This window comes from Paramormyrops kingsleyae, chromosome 19, assembly GCF_048594095.1.
Source record: "Paramormyrops kingsleyae isolate MSU_618 chromosome 19, PKINGS_0.4, whole genome shotgun sequence".
Taxonomy (NCBI): domain Eukaryota; kingdom Metazoa; phylum Chordata; class Actinopteri; order Osteoglossiformes; family Mormyridae; genus Paramormyrops; species Paramormyrops kingsleyae.
Window position 1 is genome coordinate 20,175,853 of NC_132815.1, and position 14,843 is coordinate 20,190,695.

A 14,843-nucleotide genomic window follows, 5' to 3' on the forward strand; every position below is an offset into this window, starting at 1 on the left:
GTGGGGGTTGGGATGGGGGGAGTAGCAAGAGAGAGGAAAAAAGATTGCAGTTGTAATTAATTGCTTATATAATCCAATACACCGTGCAGCCACTCTGGGTTGGTGTGACGTGGGATAAGTAGGTGACACGCAGCTAATCACTGCAAAAGTTGCACAATAACTTCGCTTATTGCTGAGGAAATTCAGCCGGAGCAGAGACAGCCACTGACGGGACACCCCCGGGATTTCCTCAGCAGTACAGGGATGGGGTTTACGTTTGATGTTTCACGGAGGCACGGGAGGTGAGGCAGTGCTTTGGATCCTTAAAGAGGTCGGGGGGGGGGGTCTGACACAGAGCAAGTCATCGGCGTGCGATGCCTGTTACGGGGCCGCAGGGGTGGACCAATGTGGCATGAACCTGAGGCGGGCCAATTAGCTGTCCAGAACGACTGCGAGTGGGCGGGTCTGAGCTGACCTGAACGGCAAGGGAAGTAAAAAAAAACACCCATCCATCTTCCAATCGCTTTTCCTCACCAGGGTCATGGGGAGACCGGAGCCAATCCCAGACAGCAGAGTGTGGTACAGCCTGGACGGGATGCCAGTCCATCACAGGGCATAAACATTCACAGGACTGCATATGATTGGCTTGCAGGAGGAAACTGGAGCACGCAGAAGAAACCTGCACGACATGGGGGGAATGTATGAAGCCCTCAAACACGCAGTGAGGACAGGATGTGAGACCAGGCCGTATCAGGCAACAGGCGTACAACAAAAATACACTGTGTCAGTAATTCAGGATTAGCTGCAGGCAGCTATGTAAGGCGGCCATTTTGTCCCGCTTACTTTACCCTTAAATACTTTCATAAAGCATATGAACCTGCACCCACATTTTTTACATTCATCATGAAAACAAATACACATTGTAGGAGGAATGAGGGGGAAATGATCCTACAGAAGAGCACTGCCATTTAAAACAAAAAATGTATATATACTGAAGTTTTTCTTGTTTTTTTTTTTAGAGGAATTAAGACACAGGCAGGTTTTTTTTCTTCTTTATTCAAATAATTATTGTATTAAGCACTTTTCTGATAAGTTGCAGATGAGTAAGTACAACTCCCCTTGATTTACAGCAATAAGAGCTCTTAGAAGAAATATGACATAATTTTCAGAATAAAAGCATTTCTACTAAAATGTGTTTTCCTGTGGCAGCTCATGCAGAGATAAAAGGGATGAAGTGGCCAGTTTTACTGAAGGGTACAGTATCTTAAGAGATCTCACCCCACGAAACAGCAGCTTGTGATATGATGAGGTGTTTTACTCACAGAAGCTCCACAGTGTGAATGAAGGGTGGACCTAATTTACACGCCTGCTGTCTTTAAAACTGCTGAGAAGATCCAAAATTCCTCACGATGCGTGGTTCGAGTGCGGGTCGACACAAAGCAGGCGTGCCGTCGCCCCCTCCTGTCCAGGAATCGAATGACATCTGGTCTCCTGCCTCTCAAGGCCTGGATTTCAGGCTTCCCCGGCTATGCTGTGACTCACTACCCATCCCAGCTTCCTCCGCTCACGTCGCCCGAATCCCCCTCAAACTCCAGCCGATGAGCTGCCCTCCGCCACGTCCGGCTCAGATGACCCACAGCTAAAGAACAGCCCACGCATCTGTACATGGGAAATTCCTCCACTGAACGCCGTCTGCTGATCCGGCAGCTGCCAGAATCCATTGGAAGAAACAGTACCGGTGGGATGTGAGACTCAGCTGCCGTTAAGCTGACCTTAGACGTAACGGAAATCAAACACCCATCGACGACGGTTCTCCTTCTTCCTCAGCCTCGCTTCCTAGCTCAAGAGTAAAAACGTAAACAATTAAATTGCGTCGTATTTGCTTGATCTTGTCCTAATCGCCATGGGTGTGTAATAGCATCATTACAAACACGGCAGGGTGTAAAAGTCAATAGAAGCTCTGCCTTGCTGGCTGGCCGGGCTTCATGGCCTCATTTCCAATGCATTTAGGTGGTTTCCCCCTCAAATCCTCTGATAATACATCACAGCATAATAAAGCTGACATCCAGGGGCCCAAAGATGGCAGGTAATTATAACGACTGCTGCCGTTCCTGTGCCGTAATCCAATCACTGCTCGGTAATCAGGGCCCAGCACTGACCTTAACTCGAAACAAGTGCCCCGGTGTTCATATGTAGAACTGCTCTGGCCTTTTGCGGCTGGCGGGGAACGGCAAAGTTGCGTTCACTGGCAGAACGAAATTAGGTGCTCTAACTACTAATAAGCCCTCTCACCCCCCCCCCCCCCCGACAAACTGACCCTCACTGACACGCTCACATGTTCGCCTCGTCATCCTGCTATCTAAAGTCTCACATGCTGATCGGTGAAATCAGATCGCTTGCTTTGGTCTGCAATCACAGTGGGATACAGGGCACCTGATGTCTCCAGTGACGTAAGTAAGTATGGCCGCAGGTTAAAATCTCGACCCGCCAGTTGGGAGGCCTTTACCCTGCCTCCTCTCAAGGCTCGGCTTCCCTTCATGGCCTGAGGAAAGAACACGCTTGATTATAAAGGCCAGAGTTTATCTGCAAGCATCCGGCGCCAAGGACAGAGTGGCTCATCCAGGACCTTCATATTCAAACGTGACCTCGGCAGACAGATATAATATGCAATATAAAGGACTGGAGAAACGATTTTACTGTTTAATTTTCCGTCCTGTGCGGCTGGTTGCAGACACCTAGTTAATTTTACTGGCTGGAGTATGGTATGGTGTTCGTGAAGCCTGGACGTTGAGTCCATCAATCATCGTGCAGATGAGCACTCAGCGATGCTCCATCCAGGACTGTAATAAAAGGGGCTACGCTGTGATGCGCACGTAAAATGTGTCCTTTGCTACAGTACGGCTCAGCGGTATAAAGCCGCAGTTTTGTTATGGAGGTCGAGATCATATAACGCTGTAATTGCAAGCAGATGAAATTTGCATTCTTGGACAGCGGGTGTGTGACTCAAATGCCGCCGCCAAGATCATGCATGATGGTCCTGATTGCTTCACCGGAATCGGCAAAGCCCAGAGCCTGCGACACACTGCTAGGGGTACAAGCAAATGCCACAGTGTGAGGAAGCAACAGACCCAACTTTCACAAACATTTCAAAATGAGTCATCCTCATGATTAAGTTTTCCGATAGATCTAATTCCAAGCAACTTCAAGCAACTTGATTTTTAAATGTATTCAAGAAGGTTCAGCTAAAGAGCAGCATAGAGTTGTCTGCTCTGCCTGGTAAAAGTTTTGCTAAGGTATAAAAACGAAGCAAATGTCCTCAGAATACTGTATAGAAAACGTGAAAATCCTACAAGATCTGAGCCCTGCTATCTGGAATGGGTATTAACCTCCTATGTTCCATGAAAAATGCACAGGACCATTTTTTCCCAAGTGTGTTTGTGTATTTTTGCCTATTAATTTATTTCATTGATTTGAATTTCACGTGTGTTTTATTTAGTGTGAAATCCAAGCAATGGTTCTGGACATGCATGACTGCCCCCCTGAAAGCGCTCCCTCTTGTCTCTCGGAGTTACCCCCATGACACGCACCATTTGCATTCTAGTGGTGCTGCACGTTTATTTTAGCGAGAAGAAATGTCAGCGGATTTCCAGACACTTAACATTCTGTTGCGCTTCATTCTTTCGATGTTTTTCTTCGTAGCTTTTTTTTTTTCCCGTTGGTGAATTTTGTACAGGAATCTTCAACATTAATCACAGAAGGAGTTTTCTTGTTTCTGCATTTCTTCGTGTAGGGTTTGTTGTTTTATTTGTGGTTTGGCGTATTGTAAAAAGCACCTAGCAAGCCTCGCTTTCTGCAAGGCTGTGAACACAGAGTCGGCAGAGTTTCTGCCTCCAAATCGCAGCTGTTCTTGAGCGATTCTTGTCCCGGCTTATCTCCTGCCTTCTCCACCCCTCCCCACATGTGGCTAGCCACAAAGAAAAGCGAATACACAAAATATCACGCTGTAGAAATGAACTGTGTTTGGAGTGCACCTCTGAGAACATACCGGCAGGCGCCAGCCGCCTTTCCCCTTCTGCGCGGCGGTAACGGCGATGGCGAGCCGCATGAAATTTTCACAGCAGAGGCACGACGGTGGACTGCCCGTGGTTGTTTATCCGTTCGTAAAGCGGAGCGTATCAGCGCTCTGTCTTCCTCAGCAGGGCAGGAGATGCAGCGTGTGTTTGGATGCATAACTGCTGTGGGAACGTAGCTGTCAGTATCGCTCCGATTCGGGCGGATACAGGAGAACGAGAGGAGAGTGAAGAGAAAGTGAGATACTCCTATTTATCCCACTAAATAAACTTTATTTATAATTAATTATTTTTTCTCCGGAATTATGTAAGCGATGTCAGCAAGGCAGGATTTATGCACTAGTGAACCAGGGATGTAGCCCAGGGCCCCAAGTTGAAGAGGGCCCCTTTTTTTTTCCTGGTTGTTACAGCATCGTTATACAGTATGCTGTAGGTAGGACCGCAACAATGACTTTAGCCTAGGGGCCCCAAAAATCTATTTATCCCAGAGGCCCCTACTCCCTTATATTTGATGCTGGATGGTAGTTTTCACAGTCTCCCAACCAGTTTTTTATTTAATGACTCCAGGAGACTCCAGGGGGCGCCCTGGAGCAGTTCTTTGCCTGGTGCAATGCCTCCAGCTCCGCCGATGCTGTCCTGTCATTGACCCCGCTCGCCTGGAGCTCCGCTCACCAGTTCATAGGTCCAGCTGGATGAGCCCCATGTGCTGCTCCCTAGTGGCTGACTGTGGTCCTGCTAACGTGCTCCCGGCTCACCTCTGCCCCTTTTGTTGCTCTCGTGCCATTGCACTGTGTGTTGGCCTTGGACCGCTCTGCTATCCAGGCATTTCCTTGACATTTACATGCCTGGGCATGATGTGGGTGAGTCTGCACAGCCACGACTCACATTTCCTGCAAGATTTTATTGGATTATTTATGTTCTTTCATATTTATTTAATTACAGGCCAGTCTGGTTTTCATCATTATAGAGGCATATAAGGGGTATCAGTTCACTACCAAGTCTAAAAAATATCTTAAAACATTAGTTCATAATTAATGTTCCATCCATGCTTCCATCCATCTATCTATTTTCCATATTTGCTTAATAAGCATAAGGCCATGATGAGTCACTCCGCATGGGCAGATTATTACTATTGATAAACAATACTGATTAAAATGTTTGGGTCTTGTATTCAGAATTAGTTTGGGTTGTATTAATAGATTCCTATTTGCTTCTGGTTTGTCCTACAGAACCCCAGAGGATAAATAATCATTTAAAGAACGGGAAATATGGTCAACACAGTCAACCTACACAAAGGTCAAATAAAGTCATGTAAAGATGCAGTTTTTGACTAATTTACTAGGTACATCAACAAATTATCAGGTGGGACCCCCTTTGCCCCACAACCCCACTGTAAGGGTTCACAACTTGCGTGTTTGGAGATTCCATTCTGCACACCACTGTTGTACTGAGCTATTTTTGCACTTGTGGTCTTCTTGTTATCTCTTAACAAGTCTGGCCATTCTCATTTGACTTCTCTCATTATCAGGGTTTTTTCAGCCACAGAACTGTCATTGATGTTTTTTTTTTTTGTTGTTTATCTCACCATTCTCTGTAAGATGGAGACGCACCATAGTGAGTGGCGCTCCCAGGAGGCCGTCTGTTCCTGGGATCCCCAAGCACCATGTCTGGCACCACCAGTCACACCACGTTCACTAAGATCAGGCGACTTACCCTGTTTAATGCTCAGCTGCACCTGTATGTATATATATATATATATATATATATATATCTCCACATGCACGTAACATCCAGAATACCACAGAAATCAGCATTTATAAAAACTCACTTAAAAAAATATATATTAATTTACAGTTTGATTTTCTTAACGAGACCTACTTGCACGCTGTGCTGCTTTGGCCGCTAGATTATATAACAATATTTTCCTAAGGAAATTCATGAATTACTCTCATGTAATTGTATGAAAGACATAATTGAAGTTGCACAAATCACTGATCATGATCGTGAAGACTTCACAGAGCTGCCTACTGCTGCCTGGTCACTACTGTACTTTTCACATTTCAGACCTGAAATCTGCACTTTGCCCACGTCACACCAGCCCAGAGGCAAGAAAAGTTATTAGTAGATTTTTATGTCCATTGAGAAATAATATTCCTGAACTGGATAAATTATGCTGAATGAAATTATCAATAAATATTTAATAATAACACATTTAAATCACTCTCTGCAAAAACACACACACAGAACGTTACTGATCTTCTAAGCAAATTATGCATGTATAAATTTCACAGGTTATTTTAAGACAGAAAAAGTGTCGCATTTCTGGCGTGCAGCTATCCTGAGAGGCATGATGATTTGTAGCATCAGTCAGCCAGTGCATAAATGTGCTGGCAAAGCTAAATCAGCCTAAACGCGCTTATCTTTTTTCCCTGCTCCTGGCCGAGGGACCCAGGGCGTCAGTGGGAAAGACTGCGAGCTAATTGCCGAAGAGTGACTAGAGGAGGTCTGTGAAAGTCACAGTAAAGGATAAGGACTGGCTGGGGACGGAGGGGTGCAGCCATGATGCAGACAACAAGGACGCATAAACAAGGCATTAACAGCGGAATGAGGAGAGAGGGATTGGCCCTGTGAATCCTCGCATTTATGATGCATCTGGGACGCGATGTGAGCTCATATTCAAAGCAGCCCCAAGCCGTTTGTCATTAAGTTTAACAAACAGATTCAGCCGTGTGGAGTGTGTCGTTACACTCGTTATAATATTCTGTCAGTCCAGCCTGCCCTGCTGCTGCAGCCGTTCAGAATCCCAGACGCTACGTGAACTTTGACGAGCCAGCTAGTCAAATATTGACAAAATATTACGATTATTTTCAGTTATTTAAAATCCTATGTCACACAAAACATTGCACAGATGCAGCATTTTATTAAATGCTTTATATAAACAGTTTATTATCAGACATAATATATCCTAGCAGCTAGACAAAAAAATATGATACATTCAAACCTAAGTTCAAAGAGTTGTCTTTCCCTGGTTTTCCTGAATCCTGACTGCATGCTGTCGCTCCTGTTGTGGCAAATCATAGGTCAGTAGTAGCTGTGGGCTTCTTCAATAGGAAAGCTAGATGTCAACCGGCAAAGAGGAAGAACTGCATTCAAAACTATTGCCTGTAAGAATTATGAAGAACCAACTCACTAACCCAGCACAATCAGGTTTCTTACAAAGTCCTAGGCAGTGAAAGAAAATGTTGTTTATACTGTATATCATATTGGCGTAAAACTGAGATGTTATGTCTCTCACAGTGTGTTAGCTTAGCCATTTCAAAACCTCTCCTAAAGTCACCCATGTATAGGTAGCAGACAGATATACACATGCTGACCAATAGAGTGGTAAAATATTTAAGGCTTCTTCATTGCATTTCTGTGCTTTTCCAGACTGAAACAAACTTGTTTATGATGTAATACAAATTCTTGCAACAGAAATCTCACCATCCGGTTTATTTCGGCAACACATTCCACAGGTTATTAGGCTTTGGATGAAGTAAAGTGAGCCTTGCTGTAGGTATTTTCCCAGACTTGAGAATCAGGGTGTGTGGCGTCCATTTAATTTCATGTTAATTTCATCTTTTTAAAAAAAATCATGATGACACTTCAGAAAAAAAAAATATGTGTGTATATTCCCTAAAGTTAACAATGAACACAAGATGCAGGAGCTGAGACTCAGATGTCAAAACCACAGATGAGTTTTAGATGCAGGTATTGATTACACTCCCAATTTTTATTCAGAAGGAGGAGAAACAGCATCGACCAGCAGCGATATTACCTTGTTCCTTTAGACATGTTGGTAATGTTCCTATGATGAAAAATACTCCGTATCTCTTTAATGCTGGCTTTAAGGACATTGCCCACTCTTGGTTGAACATTCAGGAGAGTGAGTATAAAAAACATGAAATATGCTTTCAGCTGCATGAAGTTCCAGAGCAAGGGCAGGTCAGAGCAGATCTGCCTTATCCAGGGACCTGGTTGTTAATTAGCAAGCCCTCCAGTCTGCCCCACCCCCGCCAAACCACTAAAGCTTATATAAAAAAGTGGCAATCCTTTCTCTAACTTTTCAGGGCAGCACAACAATCTCAAGTCAGTGAGAAATGGAATAGGAAGTGATGATTCTTTAATTAGCGGAATTCATCAAGGGGACGTGCCTGTATTTTTAATACTGTAAAGTATGCAGTAATCATCTTTAATTCACGTACGTTCATTTTTCTACACTGACAGCTATAAAAACATACTTTCTCTGACAAATGCTGGTATATTAATCTTTCCTATGCATTTGAAGAGATATTGTCCCCGGTCTGAAAGGTGATTGTCCATGTTGATGATTTTGACATTTATAGCACGTGTCCTGGTATGATCTGGGGTAAGTAATGTTTTTTTTTCCCCCACCCATCCTGGATGGTGCATACAGGCCAGCGGAAATGAAGAGTAGCACACACATTTGTGAATCGCTGTAGGGATCCGGCCTACACCAGAACTCACCATGTAGGTATGACAGACGGTGAGCTGGGTCTCTAGCCACAGGGGACACAGACAGCTAATGAGTCATAGTGCATAACCACATGTGCAGGGTGGTTAACTCTCACACATCTGGCGTGACACTCACGCATTCAGACTCTCACACTCACACAAGAAATATTATGGCAAATCTACATTATTCCACTATAAACCTAAAATTAGCTACACCAAGAGCGTTGGGGTAGATTGCAATCCCTACAGACTATTTACAAGGTAATAAAACTGTAACATGCATGCAAATGTATGTGCAGACTAATTGAAAATCTCACGCCAGCCAGCTGATCAAAGTTGGCAACCCTGCAAGGGGGTTTCAGCAGAAACTCAGAACGGAGACCGCAATAGAAAAGTTTCAGCGGCATGCATGCAGATGACACACAGACTGGTTCAATTAGGACGTCCTGGCACTAATTTAGGCTCAGTATTTAAGCAAAGTGCTGCGCGTTTGTGGATATCACCACAGGCCTGGCTATACATAACAAAGGATGGACAGCCTGTTAAATCCCACAGTGTCCAGATTGAATCCAGGCTTCGCTGCCAATCAGATACCAGCCTTGCAATCACAGGTTTGTTCTCCTGTTTTATTTCCCAGAGGCCCCATCTATACTGGTCCCATCACTGCACAAAGCCCGCGTTCCACACTCATCCATTTAGCCACAGCACGGCCAACTCCGCCTCAACGTGAGCAATCCAAACACACTCCTATAGACGCAATTCAGATGGCGAGATTCAGTCAGGCACTCGACCCCTGGCCGTTTTCCACGGCTCTGCTTTGATGCTGACAAACTGCTTCTTGAATTTTGTACCAGGCCAAATTTTCTGAAACACAGCGTCAGAATGTCAAGTGGGGTGCAGGATGGCCGCCGAATGCTTGCCTTCCACGCAATAAACAGTCATATTTATTTGCTTTAAATTTCAGGACCCTTCAACAATCAGTCGCCAGCTCAGCTTCAATGTCACGTCCGCTTTGACATGAGGGACCTTCCATGGGGGTGTTTCAATTTGCAACCTCCCTGGCCTGAGCAAAACCTTCCTATCTGCGGACATGACACTTTCTGTGTTTAAAATGTCGGGATTTTCCTGAAGGCCTGACCTTGTCACAGCTTCCGTTCCAGATAAAAGCACATAAGGAAACGGTCGATCCTGAGTGGGAAATGAATACAAATTTTGTTTTGTTTCCCATAGGGGCCAGAGCAGCGAGATTTTAAAGCTTATATTTCTGATTTCCACACCAGCAGATGGTGGATGCCATTTCTAATGTTTGCTTTTTATGCACGGAATTGCCGGCCACATCTGGCTGAAGCTCTCAATCCAAACTAGCAACAGATGTAGCTGCACAAATACCTGACAGTTCCAGCTAAGGAAATAGCATCGCGCAACAGAACATAAAAGCACCGTTTAGCCAGAAAGTATTTTACCGTCCCGGTGGGAAAACAGAGCGATGGTTGAAACAGATAAAAAACACAGATAGATAGAAAAAGACAAAAACTTAAATGGAAGAAAGAGGTGGGGAAGAGGCCTTTTTTTTTTAACTAGATCATCTTACACTGTTTTATGTTCAGTTTGTTATTTTAAATAATGTCCATCCTGACATTCTTCGAACAAAATGTCATGGTTGTGCTTTGCAAGGTCAGGTTCCCTCGTGGGCAGCCGGGGGATTCAGGTCACGGCCCCTCGCACGTGTGAGGGACAGAGAGAGCGTCCTACGGAGAGGGGCTGCAGATTAATGCGCGCAGGCCTGCCCTCTCACGAGGGCCCCCCTTCAAAGCCTCCGGTGCGCCGTCAGGCCATCTGAGGAGTATATGGAGGCGTGGGAGAAGGTGTTCCTAAGCAGTGCGATCTGCTGTACGCCAGCCAAGCTTCCTCTACCGGGGCATTTAAGAGGTGATAAAAACAAGGTCTGTGTGATTCCAGGGCAGCCCCACGGAAGAAGGAGGACAAAGACACCTGTGAGGGAACCGCGAGCGGCGCCGTATCTCTTCGTGCCTTTTTCACAGGGCGCCGAATATTGACTTGTTCCCGGTGAAATGCAACTTCCATGTGCATCATTCAGATAATTTGATTATAATTGCATTTCCTTGCAATCCGGCAGCAGCGCCATTGATAAAACGCAGCACTAAATAGAATTTTATTATGATTGCAAGGGGAAAAAGTAAGCAAGTAATACATCTGGCTTAATTGGGTCTGTGGTATTATCTGCTAACTTTCTGAGGCGATTGTCAATTAAATTTCTGCATTCTGCTGGTGGTAGATAGGGATGTGAGACTTTTAGGCAAGATTTATGCATTATACAAGTGGCGTGATTTTTGTTGAATTTTATACTTCAGTCCTCTCTTTAATCTCAAAATATACATAAGTGTAAACATAAATATTTAAAATACTTGACATAATGCTTTCTTGCATGGTTTTTTAAGCATATATTATGTAGTTACAATTTACAGTTTAGCAGGCATACAAATATATAACTATCTCTACAAGTAGCACTTGTGCAGTACAGGAATTGTCTAATAATGGTGTTTTCTCTCAGTAATGCCATCACTGAATATGTACATAATGATTTCTACAAATATTACACATTCATAGCATTTGATATTGTATATTTCTATACTTATTTCAATAACTTAAATTACAGGCCCTGTTTCCTAATTGACCTACTTTGAGTGATATTGTTTTTGAATTACATTCAGTTGAATCCCTGCTAGTAGAATAGAATTATACTGTAAGTATGGCTGCAGCTCATCTCCTCCTGTAAGCAGCTCTTATAGTTTAGGTGTAATGAATACGGGTCAATCGGCAGTAACCTGTCTGTCAGAGTTTCTGCCGAGAGAATGAACGGAAAACTTCAAAGAATCCAGCGTGTCCACAAGCTCGCTGGCATCTGATAGCCGCCGCCGCGTCAGTGTCAAGCGTGTTCGATCATCTCAGATCCGGAGAGCCGCCGGTGGAGATGCCAGGACGGGTGAGGAATCGGGATGCGGCGCAGCATGTCCTCATACTCTTCTGGACCCCATTACTAGCGATGGAGATCTCTCCTCACGCAAACGGACACTGTGCGTTTTCTCGGCGGGTGACAAGCTTGTCACTCCGCCGGACAGTTTCATCCACGAGACTAAGCTGGGAATTCTGATTCGGGGATATGCGACAGGTATTAGTATTGCTGCTCTCCTCTTCTCTGGCGGTGCTGATGCGGAGGAGACTTGGAAACGCGTGCTGTGTGTCAGCTAGCAGTACGGCCTACCACAGCTGCAGCCTGCTGTCTGCAGCCGGACAAAAAACTTCTGCAGTTTCGGCGAAAACTTCCTCTGGTTAGGCAAGTATTAGGCACAGTGGATCACAGAGAAACACTAATATTTTGTAACTATACATATTTTTAATAGGGAAATGGTGTGAATATATTCAATATGAAAATGAAATGAAAAATCAGCGCAAGGCGACTTTAAGAATACACAGTACTTCATGCACTAATTTCCCAGTGCATGTACAGTAGTGTGCCTGTTCATTGTTTGTCTAATATGAAATGCATGTTATGTTAGTAGTAAATATTGGTTGCAATTTTCCCTCTGTCTCCCCTTCCCTTAAATTATTGATAATATGCAAATTACCCCAGAAAAAAAAAACAATGTCTTTAGTACTCTAATGTCTGTCCTGTCATGAATGATGCACCGTGGATGTATGGGGAAGGTTACTTTGTTTCACTGTGTACTGTGCCTGGAATTACAATAAAGCTGTACTTCACTTTATTTCCTCTCTTCGTGATAAGATTCCACCGTTTACACAACAGAAGATGACCCCTGAATTTATTGTCACCGTTAATTCCCATCATGCTTCAGTACAGACATCACCAGAGTCGAGTCGCACTGACGCCGTGACCTGAAGCGCGGCTCTGCTTGCAGGTAAGGACGTGGCAGTGCACAGCGTGTCGCCCTTGGCCTCTGGAGCAGCTTTTGTGTCCACTGTCTTTCAAGTGGTAATGAAAGACCTGCTTGTGATGGCCAAGGCGAGGAGATGGGCGGGGGTGAGGACTAGGGCCGGGGGGGGGACCACCACTCAGGAGTTAAACACACAGGGCGGAAATGAAGCCTGTCATGGGGGGGTCGGGCTGCCTGAGTGATCTGGGGCCTGGCTGAGCAGCCGTCTGCTACCCACATACCTCAGACAGCCTCCTTCCTATGACAGTCAGCCAGAGTAAAAAAACCATGGCTGGACCAGAGAATAAGACACCTTTAGCTGCACGTACAGCCTCCCATCTTCCATAACCGGCAATAAATTTTGCCACATTTTGCCGACCCATAGTGCCGGGCTGGGGGGGGGTTACCCTCGGTAGGTTTCGGAAGCAAATTTCAAGGGGGATTCAAATTCATAATTTTGTAAACTGTCTATGTGTCTAATCAGTAGCAAACAAACCTCAAGGGGGGTTCAAAGCCATTATTTTACCCCCCCCCCCCCGACCTCCCTTCAGATTCTCATTGTTGACGCACCATTATGTCTGTTTCACCCTGACACCTTTCCGGTGTGCGTGTCGTTTAATATACCACAGCCATTATTTACCTGTTATTTATTTTATGATAACCCTAATAAAAATATATGCATTTTGCAGTATTTGCACAATATATTTTATATTACGCTTGTTCTGCCTGTTGCATAGTTTTAATAGACAGATGGATAAAATGTGACGCATGCCTATGTTGTGGTTGTTTATGGGGGTGTGGCTTGATAAGCGCTGTCTTTGTGAGCGGCCTTGCATTCCATCCTAACATGCATTCCATCCTAATTCGCAAACTGCCTGTTTATTGTGTGTTTACGAATCCCATCATGGTGATTTGGTTGCATTTGGAGGAAATAGCAACGCAGGGAACGGAGCACGCTGTGCATTTGTATATTTATCGTGGCCCTCTCTCTCTTTTTAACGACCCCATTTCTCTTCAGGTCCTGACGCGGGACACTGGGCTTGTCTTTTCTCCATGGAGCATCTGTCCAATTAGGGGTACAGGCTGCTATGGTACAGGGCAGCGGTGATAAACGCCGCTGACACAAAATAAACACACCGCATTATTCAGGTCGGCCCTGAAAGCGGGGGCTTTAAAAATGGTTCGAGTGTGGGGGAGTCATGAGGGTTCATGACCTGTGGTGACAAATGATCACGCTTGAGAAGAGCTCCTGTGGGCACCTGGAAGCTGCTCTTACCACTTTTCATATATATTAGCATGCAAGCCTGTGGAGTAACACAGCCATCTCTCCCTCATTTATCCATCCATCCACCACCTATCCATCCATCCAATCATCCATCCATCCACCTGCCATCCATCCATCATTTATCCATCCATCCAGTCATCCACCCATCTTTTATCCATCAATCCAATCATCAATCCATCATTTATCCCTCCATCCAGTCATCCACCCATTATTTATCCATCCATCCATCCATCCATCTTCCAACCATTTATCCAGAACAGGGCTGCAGTGTCATGTAACCTTATATTACCTACAAACGGTGGTATTATAAATACATACTCCTGCTCTGGAACACCTGCTGACTCCTGAGGACCCCAACTTGAACTCCATCCATGAAGCTCTGAAGCATCTTCATTCCATGTACTCCGTTGTGACCGGCCAGGGGCTGAATGGTGACACGGCAAGACGCAGGTAGGCGGAGAGGGAGAGCAAAACACTATGTGGCGAGTGTTTCCTGTTAAGAGTCTATTATCTGCCTGAAAGACAGAGGCGACGTGATTCCACTGGGAACTGACGACGCATTAAAGAGAAAAAAGCATTTACAAAAGCCGTAAGCATGTGCACAGTGTCAGCATTTGTTTGGTCGAGCTCCCCTTTCAATGTGAAATCCTCTTTATTTAAATAATCTCCACACCTATTTAACCTCTATATAAAATCTGTTTACTTTAGGCCAAACTGGCGAACCTTCTAGATTAGTTCATTATTTTTAGCAGTGTAATTAAAATCTCAGGCGTTTGGCGACGCCTCATTTTCTCAGCACGGAGGACCCGGTGCTGTTTATCCAGTTCCTTTCCCCCATCATGCTGCTTGTTTATACTTCCGTTTGGTTCCTTTTTTACCCATAAATACCAAATAAATCCTGTTTTTTCTTATCACTGTCCCTGGAGTGGAAGTGCATGAAAGAATGGAAGCGATGGGCTGAGAAGGATCACGGCGTCGCCACGGGGTCCCCGCGAGGACAAAGCCCCACCTACAAAGATAATGCGCCTCCGCAGCTGCGTG